General features: G+C 44.9%; 1 protein-coding gene across 1 annotated transcript in view; it reads right to left on the bottom strand.

Annotated features, from left to right (window-relative positions):
* LOC126548236 (ecotropic viral integration site 5 ortholog-like) overlaps positions 1-17,559 on the bottom strand; it is a 245,437-nt gene that overhangs the window by 169,662 nt on the left and 58,216 nt on the right. The window contains exon 2 of the mRNA XM_050196387.3: positions 584-733. The gene's annotated coding sequence lies outside the window, so the exon portion shown is untranslated. The remainder of the gene's footprint in view (positions 1-583; positions 734-17,559) is intronic.

The following is a 17,559-nucleotide window of genomic DNA, read 5'->3' as shown; positions in this document are numbered from 1 at the left end:
CGTTCCGTGCCCAATTTTCTCGACAACGAAGTAAAGCTGCTGAAACAGAGGCTCAGCTCAGATGGCGCAATAATAATAATAATAATAATAATAATAATAATAATAATAATAATAATAATAATAATAATAATAATAAAATTTATTATTATTATTATTATTATTATTATTATTATTATTATTATTATTATTATTATTATTATTATTATTGTTATTATTATTATTGAAGGCTAACTATCACGTCGTGGTCTGTGCAACACGAGTAAATCCGTAAGCTGTCGTGCTCCGCATAACCCACAAGAAGCTAGTTTATGCATACAGGTGCCAATCGTACGCGATAATAGAAAAAAAAGGTAAAAAAAATACAAATAGAACCTCCCGGCAGTGTATCAGTATAACAAAAAGAAAAGAAAGAAAGCAAGGAAAGGCCAGCGAGCAGTTGCGCACATTGCTATCTGCAGACCGCGCCGCCGTCGTTTTGTCGGCCGTTGTAGGTATATAGTGGACGCGAACAGCCTGCAGCCATAGGTGCGTACTCATCCCCGGCGCGCCTGGAATGAAGAGAACACAGACGCACGCTACTCACGGTGCTTCCTGGCGGCTCGCAGGCACGTGAACGCAGAACCGGAGGGGGCGACAGCAGCCTAGGGGCCGAGCGCCGTCATCTCGGCCCAGCGGCGCCACACAGCTGCATAGGAGGCCGCTCACGTTCAGGAGGGCGGGGTGCCCCTGCACGCTGTGTATAGAAGGCAGAAGAACAGGAGACTGAAGATTACGTGAGCCGCAACTGTGACGCGAACGCAAGCGAAGAGAGTACATGAATGCCGACATTGCGCGTCAAAATCAGGTAGAAGAAAGTACATTACTTTTCCTTGTAGATTTCTGCGCGCATGCACAATCGACGAGGGCATAAAAAACAGAAACACGGACATGTGCGAAACAGCGAAGTGTGTTATGACGAAACATTACCATTTGAAAGGTGAGACGAGCGAAATCATGTCTATTTCGTTTACATGCGTTCTCCGTTAATTGTTACCGGCTATAAGACCTTTTAAGTTACCTCATCGCGACAACCATTCTGTAGATAGAGCCCAGACCAGCGACAGGACGTCACTACAGTAGTTGGCCCTACGTGCACCGACCTCCCGCCACTACGCCGTAATACTCTAAGCCACCGTTGCAGGGGTTCAGACGACTGCCAACTATGAATTAATTGTCACCATCCGCATTTACAATCAGGATGTGTTGCGAGCTTCTTGAGCTCAATATTCGCCCTGGCCACATTCATGCCGCACTTAACACACACACATGCAAGACCACTACAAGTCGTCTAAGAGTGGGTATACCTGGTCACCAAAGGATCGAAAGCAATGAGCGCGCTCAGCTCGCTGAGAACATGTGTCGAGCGCTCCCACACGGTGCGCTCGACCAAGGTAACATTTCTATGCAAATGAGGGGGAGGGTACTTTTACTAGTACAAATGTGAATAATCCCACCATTCGCCATAAATACCAGTAAGCCCGCAAAAGAGAATTGAAATAACGTGTATCTCACAGGTATACGCCTGTGAGATACACCTCTTCTTTACTTGGCAAACAGCGAACCACATCAAATGGACTCGCGCATGAAAAATGGGCAGGAAGAACCTTGCCAAGAACAAGTTAACAAGCGAAAGTGCAAAATAAAGATTTCTAGTAGCGTTTTTTGAATTAGCTCTGGAAGAATTACAGAGAAATGATTATTTTTGCAACAAGAACAGTTCTTTTGGATCCCTCGTTTACTGTTCTACCAAGTGCCAAAACCGACTCATGTTGTTATTTGGGAAGTTACGTAACGATGCGTGGTCACGAGTCCCGTAAAACCGCGTAGAGAGCAAGACGCTGCGGTTCTAGACGTACTGCGCTCACCACGGAAGGTTAGAAAAACACCCCCATTAGCTTAACAGGGAAGTGGCTACGTCAGGCGGCTCGATTGATAACTGTAGGAGCGTCATTCAAATCACACGGAATTATTCTCCACATCCGGCGGCATTTTCTCTAATTCCTATTTAAATAAAAAAAATGTTGATTAATAACTATATTTACAAACAGTTCTCGCTTTTCCTCCCTGTTTGGCTGTCACCTTGGCTTTCTCCCCTAGTAGATAGCTTAATTTCTCATCTCCTTGCGACTCTTGTTTCCAGTTGCCAATTTTGCTCGAAAAGTGCCGTACAATTAGGGAAAAACCAGACGAGGTGACGGGTGACAGTCATATTGCTTATGGTTTGAACGGTTATTGCAGTGTGTGAAGTTGAACGCTGTTTCGCAATATTTTATTTTCCACCTTACCTAACGCATATCGCGGATATATGGTTCCGAGGATCTGCCAGTGTCGCGGCAAGCCGTCACTCGAGGAAATAATGAAGCAAAAGGAAACGTTAAACACAACTGTCGTTTTCTCCGGCCACAACTCGTTCCACAAGCATACAGACCAGCTGACTATGAACCGAATCCCTTTCCTGGCCCCTGGATCAGTCTAAACAAAGAAGGTTGAACTAACGAAGCAACAGCGTTGCGCGTGATCGTTGAATAGATGGTGAAATAAAAATTGTGTTGGGCATTATAAATAAAATACTACAATTAAAACAATAACCTACGCCCTGCCTGCTGCAATAGATGGTGACAGCTGAATTGATCTTGAGTTAATCGCGCGGGCACCGAATCGATGAGAAAACTGGCCTCCACACCCCAGAAGATGCCGATAACTACCGCCATCCAGAAGGAGTGAAAAAATTGACAACTATTCTACTCTGTGAAGATGGAATGGCAGCGAAAGCTGACAGTGAAAGCTCTCAAACGAAAAGCAAAGTGTTTCACATCCGCTGCGGGTCGGCCTGAAGATAGTGCAATATCAGGCCAACCCGTGGAAAAGGTGAAGCAGGCGTGGGCCGCTCCCATACGTGGGCCGCTCCCAAAGATAGTGCAACACCGGGCCGACCCCCGGCGGAGGTGAAGCAGGCATTAAGAATTCCCCATACGTAGGCCGATCACGAAGATATTGCAATACCGGGCCCACCCGCGCCGGAGGTCAAACAGGCGTTAAGCGCTCGCCATACGTGGATCCATCCCGAAGGTAGTGCAATGCCAGGCCAACCCGCGGTGGAGGTGAAGCAGGCATTAACAACACCCCATACGTAGGCCGATGCCGAAGATATTGAATTACCGGGCCCACCCGCGGAGGAGGTGAAGCAGGCGTTAAGCGCTCCCCATACGTGGGCCCATCCCGAAGATTCCGAAGGGCGCGTTACAGGTTCCCGAGTCCACAGGAGTATGTGCCATTGATCTTGGACCCTCTTTGCACTATCACCAGGATCGGTCCACATGATGATTTTTTTCTGTTAACGGACGGCGAAAAAAAAAAACGGAAATTAGTCATACACTGCTTTCGCTGTAAAATGCAGCAAAATGTTGACCGCCGAGTAGATTGATTTGTCGGCGCTTTAGGAATGTCTGAGAGTGGTGGCGTGTGCGGATCGGGGGCGGGGGTATGCCGCTTAATTTCGGGGGGGGGGGGCACCCCCCCCCCTGCCTGTCATATAGTGCTGCCCAAAATCACATTCATGAATCCACATGCTGGACCATTTCCACCTTCAAGTCATGTGAGGGCTGGACCGCTCCACCCGCGGGGGTCTGCCGTAACCTTGTGGCGACTCCTCGTCGCACGTATACATACCAGATGCGAAGCGAGCACGACTCAATATGTCGCTCCCTACTCCCATTTTCCCCATTTTTCAAGCATCTATTTAAGGCAATGTTTTCTTTACCTGTTCCCCAAACTTTGAGGGTCCTGCACGATGTGCCATGAAGTATACCAAATATATATGAAGTAAACCAAATATATAATTTTTAAGCCACCAAATAAAAGAGACCCCCCTACTGTGTTCATCTGAACTTTGAGGACACGTTACTGGAACAAGTTACGGAGCAAAAGTTCTTGGGCTTACGGCTTACAGAGGACCTTACATGGAATACTCACGTTAAGAAATTAAAAAGTGAGCTATCTCGAGTTACTGGCTGCATGTATAAAATACAAAATATACTAATCACCTGGTTGAAACAAACATTATACTACTCACTTTTCCATTCAGAACTCAGTTACGGCATTTTAGTATGGGGAACTACGACAACTTCAAACTACAACAAACTAGCTATCGCACAAAATAAAATATTGAGAATGTGTGAAAACTATGCGGGTGACAAACGAGGACTCCGAACAAAACCGCTCTTCATTAAATATAGCATGCTTAAAGCAGATCAAGTTTATTATTTCAAACTACTGCAGTGGATTTATAAAAATAGGCTGCACACAATACCTGTCGACAGTTGCACCTCATACCCAATACGTAGACCACACCATCTGAAGCCCGCCACATGAACTAATTACGGAAGGCAAACATTGAATTATCAAACGATTAATATATTAAACGGTGATCCCCTTAACGTACAATACACACAATCCTTCCACAACTTCAAAAATGACTGTAAAAACCTATCAGTGGGCAGTGACATTGCATTTTCATTTTGAGTAACTTGTGCTCATTCCTGATAACACATGTAACCTCAGTTATGTTACAGATATTTCTCAGCGCTTGTAAATTATATTTGCCATTGTTTCGGCATTTACATTGTACATCAGTCTGAACCTTCGTTCTTTTCTGAAATGTTTCTATGTACTGATCTATTTACTGTATATGCTATTTATTTTCGGGCCAGTGATTCTATGGTTTTCTTTTCTTTGTTGACTTCTGATGTAAGCCAATTTTATTGTTATATAATACTTATTGCTTATATATCTTCTGCTTTTTCAAAATCTATCACATTGAAGCATAAGTAATGCTTTGGAGACATGCGTTCTGAATAATAGAATTTTTCGTTGCTGCGTGCTGTGTGTTAAAGATATGTTTGGCAAATATGTATGTGAATGATATGTCATGCTGCCTTGAAATGTAGGGGCGCAGAGGCTCTGTCAGGCATTTTGCCTTTACCTCTGCCCCCTACACGGAGAGAATCCGTGAAACAAACAATAAAAAAAAAAGTATTAAGGCTCGAATTGTCCTCGCTGGCCAAGTGGTGGTTGGCTCTATACGCTTGGTTCAACACAGTACCCCATTTAAAGCGAAGCTTTCTTTGTCTCTTGCTCCAGCTTTGTGGCCACTGGCAGCTGCCCTGCACGATATACCGGTCCCGGGGATCGTGCAAGCCGACTCGGCTCGGGGCAAACGGGGGCAAACACCGAGCGCATAGGCGAACGCCAAAACAAACAAAATGGGGCCGAAGCGGGCACTCAGCCGCGAGGAGATGGAACCTCGGAAGAGGCGCCTAGCGCAGCAGCAACATCGTCAATATGCAGCGAAGCGCGGTTTAATAAACGCGAGCGCGTGCTGGCTACGCGAAGCGGAGCAGCATCGAGCGGTGATCATGAGCATTGAAGAGCGCGGTGAACATTACGTCCAGAAACGCGATGCGGATCAGCGTCGATAGGCGAGCGCACACTTGCTCATAAACACGAAGCCGGGCGACGTCGATACGCAGTGATACGCGTTGATAAACACTTCGCGCAGGAAGAATTCGGCTCAGTGTGCAGTGTGTGCGATAGACGGCAGTATCTGTCGGAGGTGTGTGCGGTGCTGGATCGCCACAAGCTTACGTTGAGCGAGGCGTTTCCCAGTGAAAATGAGTCTAACTTCGTCGCGTGGTCTAAGCATAAAAAAAAAAAAAAAATTACAGAAGAATGTCGCTGAACAAAAACAGCGTTCACTGCAAATACCAAGAAAAGCCTCGCTCAAACCGACTCCCAAGTGCGTGGGACCCGCATAATTTTCAGTGAAGTTTATAGTGAGACCAGTGAGACCTGTGCAAGCTAGATAATGCACGAAAGCAGAAATGAAAGCGAGCGGCGCTAGTGACTGAATGTTTATTATTACACATATTTAATTATGAGCCCAACTGCGGATTATTAATAATAATGTTTACTTTACATACCCCGCACGCCATCTACAACGCACACAGGCAACAAGTTCCCGTTAAGCAACTCCTTTAGCACGCGACTTCGACATTGAAATATAATGACCCGCCAAACTAACATCAAAGTCTTATTTAAAACGATACACTCTAAGCCAAAAAGGACTAAAAAGGGTAGGGGGGTTACTCTCTTTGGGGAGCAAGTGCATTGCCGCAACCATTAGTCCCTCAAGGACGAAGCATTCGTCCCTTCGAGACTAACTGCAAAAGGACCAACTGTTCCTCCTCTAGCAGTTACTCCCAAGGGGACTAACAGATGCTCTTTGCACATGCTCTCACAAAGGACTAAATGTTCATCCTTCCAGATGCTCCCCCTAAGACTAACAGCTCGTCTTGTAGGACTAATAATTTATCCCTGTACATACTCCCCACAAGGACTAAATCTTTATCCTTTCCAACCCTACCCCTTAACTACGCCTTGTAGGGCGGTAGCCTTCGAAAGTGACCACAATGCTTCGTTAACACAATTCGTTGTAGGCGGCTCGATTACTGCGAATACAATGTTGAACAAGCACTATACAAACACGATGCCATGCGTCCGGAAGTATCCGAGTATTTCGAGAGGCGCTGCGCGGATTCCGGCCTTCGCAAGAGCACAGCGGGGGTTCCCTAAACGCGTGCGCAACATCACGAGACGCACACACACACTGGTGTTTCTTTGAATTCTCACATTTATAGAGATGCACACAGCCACCGGAAGTGGGGGCCCACCGCACTACGCTGCCAGAGGAAGAAGAGCGTCAGTGCCACCAGCGGAGTTAGATTATTCGTTGCCGGAGCAGCAGGAGTGGAGAGGAGGGGGAAAGAGGAGGAGAATCGAGACACGCGATGGAGGTGGCGTTCATTAGCAGACAATGGCTCCTCAGAGGAGCCGCCGATGGAGAACGCGTGCCCGCCGCGCTGCCCGTCCCATTGTCTTCGGCCTACCGCTGGTGGCCACCGCATGCCATCCCCATTACACGTGTGCGTGTTACAGCGCGTAAATTATGCTATCAAGTGTTGCGCCGCCCAGCACCTCTTTCTTCGCGGCACCGGTATTCTTCCGAAATAAAGCAAAAGCGGAGTAGGTGTAGAAAGAAAAAAAAAAAGTGGGAGGACCTACTGACCAGCTCGTGCCCCGAGTACCTGCTTCGACTGCTGGACAGAGCGCGACGGGCGGCGAGGGACTACGGCGTCCAGGACTGAGGACGCCGCCTATACGTTGGGACGACCCCCCACCTTCGTATGCTCTTTAAATAAAGTTAATTTGTCTCTCTCTCTCATGCATAATAGCGTAGAAACTTAGGATCTCTAGAAACATTAGAAACGCCACAGAGATCTGGGCCAATTCAACGTTGGTGACCAAACAATACGGAAGGCACAGGGCCCACAACGAACGAAGCGAATGGCAGAGAAAGCGAAACACGCGTGGTTTCTGAACCATGCAAAATGCCCATGCGCGTAACTTGCCAACCAAACCAACGCACGTTTGAACGAAAATCAGCTGACGTGATATCTTTTGCGACTCTCAAGCCTACGCAGGCGGAAGTATTGAATGGGTTCATTTACCAGGAAAGCATTAGAATTACTCGCACATACACTAAACTGCAGAAGCTGTCACAGTGTCGACAAATCATATCAACCAAGTTTGCAAGTGAGTTTCTCCGTAAGATAACGATTGATGGCAACACCGGACAGAAGGCAATATCGCATAAGGCTCCGTATCAATTTCGACGACCCCGGAATCGCACTCGCGATCTCGTACTCAGCAGATCAATCACCATATAGCCACTAAGCCACCACTGCCGGTAAATTTGTCCGTATGAGCCTTATAATAGTGAACTATTCTTCAGAATTACGGGCCTTCAGTGCAGTTCATCATCGAATCCATTTGCCCCTCGCCCAGTGCAGGGTAGCCAACCGGAGATAATCTCTGGTTAACCTCCCTGTCTTTCCTTTGCCACCTCTCTCTCTCTCTCTCTCTCTCTCTCTCTCTCTGTCACTTTATGCCCTCGTTGCTGAGTTTCATGCGCTGTCGGATGGAGCGTTGCATAAGTGAGCAGGCCGAGTCGGGAACCGCACGCTGCGCAGCCTCTCTGTCGCTCATCAGCCACAGACGCGATCGACTACACGCCCCGTGGCCGTAGCGCCTGTGTTGCGAACCCACATCGCGCGCGCGGTTCGCACATGCCGCACACACGTATACACCGGCGCGAGAAGGGACGACAGCGTCTTTACACGCGATCATCACCGACATTTACACGACCATATATAGTCATTAGTAAGGTGACGCTTCATGTATTCCAGCTACAAAAAGAAAAGAATGTTAACGTATTCATGGTTCCGAAAGATTTGCAATTTCTCCCTTTCTTTCTTTTTTTTTCTTTTTTGTACACCTTGCGCAACAGATGCACGCGTATCCGAAAGCATCAGGAGCACGAAGCCGGCCACGGCACAAAGAAAGAGCGCTAAGAGATTTGAGAAGCGTTTTCACCGATTACAAGCATTTAGATTTTGCGATTCCTTCCTTTGACTCATGGGCGCGTCAGCGGGCCATTGTCCATGTCATGCTGCATGCACTAATTCTGGTCGTGTCACCGAAGCAGCAGAGCAGCACTGCATGGATCGGCCGGTCACAGGGAGGGAGACCGCCCCAGAACTCCGCGTGCCCGTGGCTCTTTTATGGCGCAGAATAGTTCTTGAGCAACACAGCAGACACTTACACGCAGAGATTTTCGCCCGGCCGTATAAGTTGTACACCGTTTACTCAATACAGGAGACGCAGATGGGACCAGCTGCAGTCGCCGGTGGCAAAATCTTGTGATGCCGAGTTCGAAGCGAGCGGGACTATTACTGCAACGATCGAATATACAGGGTGTTTCACGTTATTTGAACCAAGAATTAAAAAGAAAAAAAGAAAAAAGTGGTTAACGGCAGCTGCGTGAAACCAACGACATATGGTTTGCCGTCATTGTTCGCTCCTCAAAATACTTCTTGTATTCCCCTTAAGTAGTTAATTAATGAGATCAATTTTTCAAAATTTTTAATATTCACTTTAGGGCTGAGTGCTTTCCGTTACGTTGTAGAGGGGGTTCAGAAACGACCGATCCATTTTGTGGCCACGTACACACTGTGTGGTGCTTTTTTTTTTTTTCGGTGTTTAAAGAAAGTCCGCGAAATATGAAATAAATCCATGTGACTGCGCTCGTGTGCTATCGTATTGGAGACTTCAATATGGCTCTCCACTCTTACTCCCTCCTTCTTTCTTTCTTTCTTTTTTTATTTAAAGCAATAGCTTTCTTTGGCTCTTCGCCCTCATTGCGGTTTGTCGGGTTCTGGCAACTTAGTACACTGAACTCCGCTAGTTAAAGGCACGCTTAACAAGGTATAAACCCAACCTACCGGATTCCTTCTTTCTTCCTCTATTCTCTCTTTTCGGCGAGAACCCTGCTGCTGATGCGTGTATATAGTAGGGATAAAAAGTCTAGGGACCACGGCATCAGCAAAAGATTAAAATTTCCTCTAGGACAGCCGCGCAACGCGAAACTGTGTCGATGCATTACATTGGTCAAACAGGAGCAAGTATGAGCTGCACCACTTGATTTCGGCCTCATGCTACGGAGAGGATCTAGGCGAGGAAACACGGACACGAGCAGAACGAGAAGCCGACTATGTCGGCTTCTCGACATAGTCGAAACGCCGACTATGACATAGTCGAAACGCCGACTATGTCAAGTGATCGAAAGGTCGCACATGTAGTGACGGAAAGGAGGAGGACACAAAAACCAGGAAAGGCAGATTTAGCCCTTCAATCACTGACATGTGTGGGCACTCGTGAAATACGACTATTTAGACATGACAATTCCCCTTTACGCATGTTAATCGAAAGCTGACTTAAGCACACATTATACTGCTGTTAACTTTATTTATTTATTTATTTATTTATTTATTTATTTATTTATTTATTTATTTCACACACACTCAAGGCCCGACAGCGTCACAGAAAGGAGTGGGGATAAGAAACAAAAACAAAAATACAGTAAGAATATTAACAAATAGGTCGGGATTTGTTTCCGCGACCTCGTGCTTAGCAGCGCAACGACAAAGCCACTAAGCCACCACGGTTGGCAGGGCCCGAACTATAATACGTATACACATTACTTAAAACCAGTTTGAAAATAAATAGCTAAATAAATAAATAAATAAATAAATAAATAAATAAAAGAGAAAGAAGAGAACGAAAAAAACGAAACGGTTATAAATGGCCACCGATGCGTAACACCATTACCACCGTTAACAAGCTCGGTGCTCCCCTTCAGAGTACACGGCAGGCTGTGCGGCGCTTGGCTTTGGCCTATGCCAAAGCCAAGCGTGGCACAGCTTACTACTTGTGCCACAGCGTGGCACAAGTAGTAACTTAAGGTTATCATAGCGACAATGAGCTTTATATATAGAAGCAAGCTGCAAAAGCAATGAGGGGGAACAGTTCCTGTTGTTTAAGGTGGCATCTAGGTTCTGCGTCAGTGACCCTTTATATTATTTATTTATTTATTTATTTATTTATTTATTTATTTATTTATTTATTTATTTATTTTACAGTAGTGTGCTGCATAAAACCATATTTTTTTCCGGACTTTCGTCAGTAACTGTATGGCGTCGATGTCGCAACGATATGCACATCGTCCTTGCCGCAGCACTGTTACAGGGAAACGGGACTACTACTACTACTACTACTACTACTACTACTACTACTACTACTACTACTACTAATAATAATAATAATAATAATAATAATAATAATAATAATAATAATAATTTATTCATTTTAGCGACGTCTGCGACGATATCAGTGGTGGAAGCCAACAGGCACGACAAAGGAAGCCCCCTCGACTCGGTGCCAGGGTTTTTAATATGCGTCCGCACGTCCGTCCACTTTCACGACGGCGCGAGCTGATCAACGTCGTCGTGACATGCGTTCCCGAGGCGGAGCCATTGGACAGGAGAGAAAGGCGCGAGAAGGACTGTAGCCGCCTTTCCCGGCACCTCGCCTCTGTTAAATATTGCGCTTGCGCTTACATGAGTGCGGCGAAAGGTCGTGCGGCGTCCAACGCTCTTCCCGAGCGTGGGTGCCAGCTGCGCTCGAGCGTGCCTCACCGCCGGGCGAATGAAGCTACGGGACTTGGATGCCATGCGAGGCTCCTCGTCCGCAATCCCGTTGCTCGATCGCTCGCGCGCTTGCGGACAGTGTGCGAGATCGGGGATCCTCGCTGGCGCGGCCTAATTAGAGCGCTCTCCTTAATCAAGCCAGCCGGCCGCTCCGTGACACCTCGCGCAGAGGGGCCGGTTTTTCGGCTCGTGAACGCCTAACTGTGGCACGATCGATAACGAAAGTTTCTCTTAGGATGATGAGGCGGGCCATTCCAAGACGCCTGTCGGTGCTCGCGGTCGTCATTCTCAGCAGGTTCCCTTCCTGCTCGTGGAAGAACATTGCGTAAGGAAAAAGAAAAAAGAAAGTGGGGTGCGTGTGTGTGTGTCTGGGGGGGGGGGGGACGGTTACACGAAAGTGTCAAAACGTGAGCATGACACCTCGTGGTTCGAGCAAGATGCACTGCTAGGCTAGCCGGGCTACTGACATGATGGAACGTATAGAAAGGAAGGCAGCAGCTGAGAGCCTTCTGGTGTCTTACTTGCTGCCCTTCTTTTTCAACGTTTCGCGCTCCGTTTCATCATACATCTCGGTTTAATGAATGCGCTGTGCAAGGTATGACATGGCTTTTAAACGTAATCGATAGATTTATATTGCGTACATATGATAAGAACATTAGTGATGTTATTACATTTGGTGGTTCCATAGTTATGAAACTGTCAGGGGGACCACTTAATACTATACATATCAAGTATCCATTGCAGCATGCTATAAAAGGGATGCGTGAGCAATAAATATTAACAGAAAAGCTAGGGGAAGCGCAATAGTACAAAAGTAAGAGCAAACAAATGAAATGAAAACATGATATATAATTTTTGACAATACACAACAATTAGTGTAAGCTGGAGAACATATGCAACTGAACAATAGCGCTGACCATGAAATTATTTAAAATAAAGAATTCAAAAACCAAAGAACAACATCACTGTACAAAGCGGTGCCGCAATAAGTGAAAGCAAAATTGGTGCTTCCAGGAACAGTAGAAACACATAAATTTTACACGATTTACATATTTATACGGAAGCAACAGGTAATATAAATAAAACAAGAATGTCAGAATGAATAATTAGTGCAATTCTTCATATAACTTGTCTAATAAATATGTCTTGTGGAGGTATAGAAACATACGTACCGATGATAATGATTTAATTTCGTATGATATAGAATTCCAAAATGATGTCCCAGAGAAGACAGCAGTTAATTTTCCCCAGTTTGTTCGAACGCGGGGAAGTAGTAAATTATCGTTTGCAGAAAACCTGGTAATGTTAGTATTCTTGAGGAAATAATTTGGAAAAGCCGAGGTGAAGGTGTCATAACGTTTAAGCTTGAAGATAAACAGTGATAGCCTTTGTTTCAACAATTCTGTTAGTGGCAGAATATTCAGGCTTTGGTACAGAGGCTTAGAGTGCGTAAATATATTATTAAAGTCATTAGTCGGAGCGCTTGATTTTGAAGGTGTTGAAGGGCGTGTAGGTGACAGTAATATGTGTTACCTCAAGACGAAGATATAGTAAGAGAGATGGCCATGAATGTAGGAGTAATATAGTGAAAGAATAATGCGTCTCTGCAAATAGTGACGGGATTTAATCATTACATGAATGCCAAAAAGAAACTTTCTGCATTAGTGAATGAACGTGAAGATTATATTTTAAATGCTCGTCCAAAGTAACACGCCTAATTATTATTATTATTAAGCTCTTCCAGCTTTATCTCTTCTTCATTGTGTATTTGACCACATGTGACAAAATACCCAGAATGTTGTCACATATCAGAAAAAGCTGTTCTCAGCCTACACGCGCAGCCCTCGTTCTCCACTTGGAAAGCGTCCTTGTATTTCATGCCCGCTTCATTAACGCTTGGCAGTGCCAACAGAAACCAGAAATCATTTATGCACGGTACAGCCGTGTCCATAACTAATTTATTGGTTCGGGGTAGGTAATAGATGTCACTCATCGGCTGGCACTGTGAGTCGCCGTACAATGCCTGAAATTCAAAACGCAATGCCCGCGTAAAATAAGTGAGCGATTAGAGAGAAAGGTGTGTTGCATCGAAGCGCCAGGCGCGCAGGCTGCGCCTCGACAGCTGCCCAACACACGCGCATTGATTTACATAAATATCTATGAACTAAAGCAGCTCGCGACCACTGCGCCTGGCTGACTGACCGGCGAGTCAGTGTGTTGTGATACCAAGTGATCCCTATTTCTTATTTCTATGACGCAACGATACGTCTTGTCTCGTTACTTCAAGCCTGACGTTTCCGTCGGTGCGTGTTTTGAATTGATCGCACGAAAGTATGGAGTAATTAATTATTTGTTGCGCTGTCAAGAAATGGAGGCTTCATACAGCAATTAATGAGTAGACAGTTATCCATTAAGTGGAAGTTTTAGCTCGGGCCCATGTCCGATGCCGCCTATTCAAATAGTAAAACGCACAAACGCATTTCTGACATAACCACTGGGTCGACTCTTATGAAATTTGTTGCATTTAAGGGAGAATGTTAAATTAAAGTGACTGTTGAAAGATGAATTTTCACTTAGGGCCCGAACTTTTTAAGAGGAGCCTTCAAAAATTGGTAAGTTTGAAAAAAATTGAAGCACGATGTTTACGAATTCGTAGCTCTACACTAAGAACAAATGTTGCAGTTCTGTGAACTGCATCCGTTGGAGAATCCCAAGCGGACCAATTTGATTTATCATATCAATTTACATCTTACATGAATTTGTTACATTGTTCAGAAGGGTTTTCCAAAAATCCTACTCACATTTTACCGATTAATTTCAGGGTCATATATAATGTATCAATCTTGTCCGTTTTAGATGTACTATTAGATACAATTAACAGAATTGTGACATCGTTTTGCATCGCTGAGTTGCAGAGTTGTAAACATTATAGTTGCGTTTTCTAAAAACTTGCGATTTTCAACAATTCTTATAAATATATTCATGGCCTAAATAAAAATTTCGCTATCATCAGTCACTAGATTTTAACTTCTTTTAAATGCAACAAACCTCATCAAATTTGGTGCAACGCTTGCCGAGAAAAACAATTTCTCCTCTCGCATGTATTTAAATAGGAGCCCCCGAGCTAAACCTCCCTCCTAAATAAATAAATAAATAAATAAATGAGACGCAATGATTGTGTCAGAACTCCTTCAATGATTAGAGGAAAAAGTTTTACCGGATATTAAGTCGCAGCAAGAGTTCATTTCTCCTCATATATTTAAACAAAACAATAAAAGAAATAGGGCGTGAAAGTTTCAAAGGTTTCGATTGATAGGAACAAAACAGAAACTTAATCCAGCTCGGACGCATTCGCTTTGATAACCAGAGCATTTACCAACGAACTCGCTTAATTAAAAGCGAGGGCAACTAAAGGAAATACACCGCTACAGGACTGGCGCTGAAAAATGGACACGGCTTGAGTATCGATCAGTTTCAATCCCGCAACCGCGACATTCTCCCCAAAGTTATTAATTAATTAATTATTGATTTTTTTTGTTAACTCGCCAATCGCATATTGTTTTCTAGTTCACTTCATGCCTACCTCTTCAAGCACACAGCTGGAAAAGCGAAATCACACTATCTGCCGCAGAAATTTATGTTATTTTATTATGTGGCGATACATAATTTGTTTATTTATTTACCCTCAGGGTCAGAAAAGACATTACAGATGGGGGTGGTCACAGGTGCAAGGTCTAAGTTACAAAAAATGCCATTCTTGTTTGTACAATATTAACTGTTACAATAATATAGTAAACAAGTAAGAAAACAGTATTCATACATTACACAATACGAGGTCAAAAGAAATGGGAAACGTGGTACAGTAAATGATACATTAGGCACATGAGGACTCAAAACATTGCAGTTATTGTACTCGTAAACAACTCGGTCTTTATTTCGAGCCGTTTGGTAGGGAAGACAAATCCACGCTTCCGATCGATGTACGTGGTATATACGAGTGCAATGAGGTATGAGTTCTGCACGACCGAACGCCAACATTGAAAATGTGGTCCAGTCGGTTTGAAGCGTACTAGGGAGGAAAAATTAGATGGTTACGCAGGTGTGGATGGTAATATTACTTATGAAAAGAAGTACTTAACAATGTATTTTGCGACGGGTTGCGAGAAACGGTAGATCTAGAATTAATTTCATCGCTGTTATATTGGCGGTACGGCTGTATTCCGAGAGAATAAAACGAGCGGAATTGTCCTGAACCATTTCAATCAAATGCGATCAATTTTCCTGAAGTGGATCCCGAACTGACGCAGCATATTCAGGCTTCGATCTAATTAATGATTTATATGAGAAGCTTTAAGAAACAAACACAATTATGTGCGCGTGCGGAGGACCGGGCAAATCGTTGGTGGCGAACGTTGGTGGCTTGGTCATATCGACGTTGCCGGACACCATCCCGGGCCGACAAAAGCTGCCTGGTCATTCCTTGACAGCACGCTTGTCGGTCATTATGCACAGAGGACAAGGGAGCTTCGCCTATTTGAACGAAACGCCGATTTCGCCCTTCGCAATATTCAACAACTTGCTTGCACTGCGTTGATCAGTCAAATGCGTGTGCGCCGAACACATGTTTGTTCCATGTCCATTGCGTCATGCTATATAAGATAAAACATGGCGGAGTTCGCATTACGAAGAGGACTTGTGATCTTCCGCGGTTGTTTTCGACATAGCGTGGGAGCTATATATGAAGCCTGCTTGTCCTTTTAAAATATCTACAACTTCATGGCGGGCATAATGCGACCTCAATTTGGTGGGCAGGCGTCTTACGTACGAGAGCAAAATACTCTGAACTGCGACCCTAGTAGCTGCCACCGAATTTTCACCTGAATTTTCGTCTCGCAGTGGCATCATGCAGATCTTAACTTCTGCGCCTCTGTGTATCTATATTACGTGGCGTTGCTTTCACCTCCTCGAATGACAATTTTTTTTAGTCCGGTGTTGGGTTCCCAGAGGACAATTTCTGCCGTGAGAAAGTATTCGCTCCCAGGGTGGTTCCAAGTTATTGTGGTTCCAAGTTATTGGAACCACGCCAGACACACGACAGACTCTGTCAGTGCAAGCAGCCGCCAGTTCGTACGTTCTTTTAGCAATTTTTTAGTCCTATAATGAAAAAAGAAAGCAGCTGTCGTTGTCAGACTAACATGGCTACCAATACAAATCGAGGTATATTGTGAACGCTTAAGGCTTATACAGCAGAACTAGAACCACAACAAAAACAAGAACGTCGTTATGTTCAAGGGGAGTATGGTAGCGCGATTCAAAGACGGGACAAGAGAAGACACAAAGGGACACACACAGCGCTGTGTGTGTCCCTTTGTGTCTTCTCTTGTCCCGTCTTTGAATCGCGCTACCATACTCCCCTTGAAGATGCATTACCAACAAGCCCACATTGCAACCCTCGTGGTCGTTATGTTGATGACAACGCAACACAAGACGAAAGACAATAATGTGCAATCGAGCTAGATGTCAGGCATTATACAAGAAGCAAATATTGTTTATTGATCGTTATTTGGTAGAAAATAAAACAAAAGTCGGCTCATTTGGCCGTCCCGACTGGATCAATTCGAGACTCGGGACTTTTACTCAAAAGTAGGAACAGTCCGGCTAAATTAGGGACGGTTGGCAACCTTAGCTCCGACAACTGTGCCTTCGTGAGCTTATGGTCGATGTACAAGGAAGCACGGAAGGGAACAAGGGGAGCGGCGTGCGAAAACACTGGTGGTATTCGTTATGGCTGGGACAAACCCGGCTGCGCTGTCCTCCCACCTCAGACTGCAATGATTGTGTTAGAACCCCTTCAAGGATTAGAGGAGAAGTTTTTACCGAATATCAAGTTCACTGGAGGCAGCAGGGATGTACCACGAAGAAACGGAAGCTAAATTCCACAGGTGCGCCTGGGCAGAACGTGTACTAAACGCCTCTGTGCCTCTCCGTATCTGACTCCCCGCCCTTGTGAATAAAATAAACGCGTTTCCAGATGTAATCACATAAATGCGACGGCCACACAGCGTGGCTCGCCAGCTACGTGTTCTTCTGAATAAGAAACGTGAATGCAGTCATTAATTTGCCGCTGTGTGTTTGTTAATTTCTGCATGGCTGATTATCAGGAGCAAAAAAAAAAGAAGAAAGCTAACTAGTTACTCCAACGAGTGACATTTATTTATTCACATTCACAACTATACGGATGATCTTAGCCAAGAAGTCGGGAAGCGGTGGCTCCAGTTCACTTACGTATACGTTGTTAAGAACGGCCAGCTGCAGTGCAAGTTTGCCACCCAGTTACAACTATGGCGGCAACATTCCG

This window comes from Dermacentor andersoni, chromosome 1, assembly GCF_023375885.2.
Source record: "Dermacentor andersoni chromosome 1, qqDerAnde1_hic_scaffold, whole genome shotgun sequence".
NCBI lineage: Eukaryota > Metazoa > Arthropoda > Arachnida > Ixodida > Ixodidae > Dermacentor > Dermacentor andersoni.
Note: the sequence above shows the minus strand (reverse complement) of the source record. Positions and strands in the feature narration are given on the sequence as shown.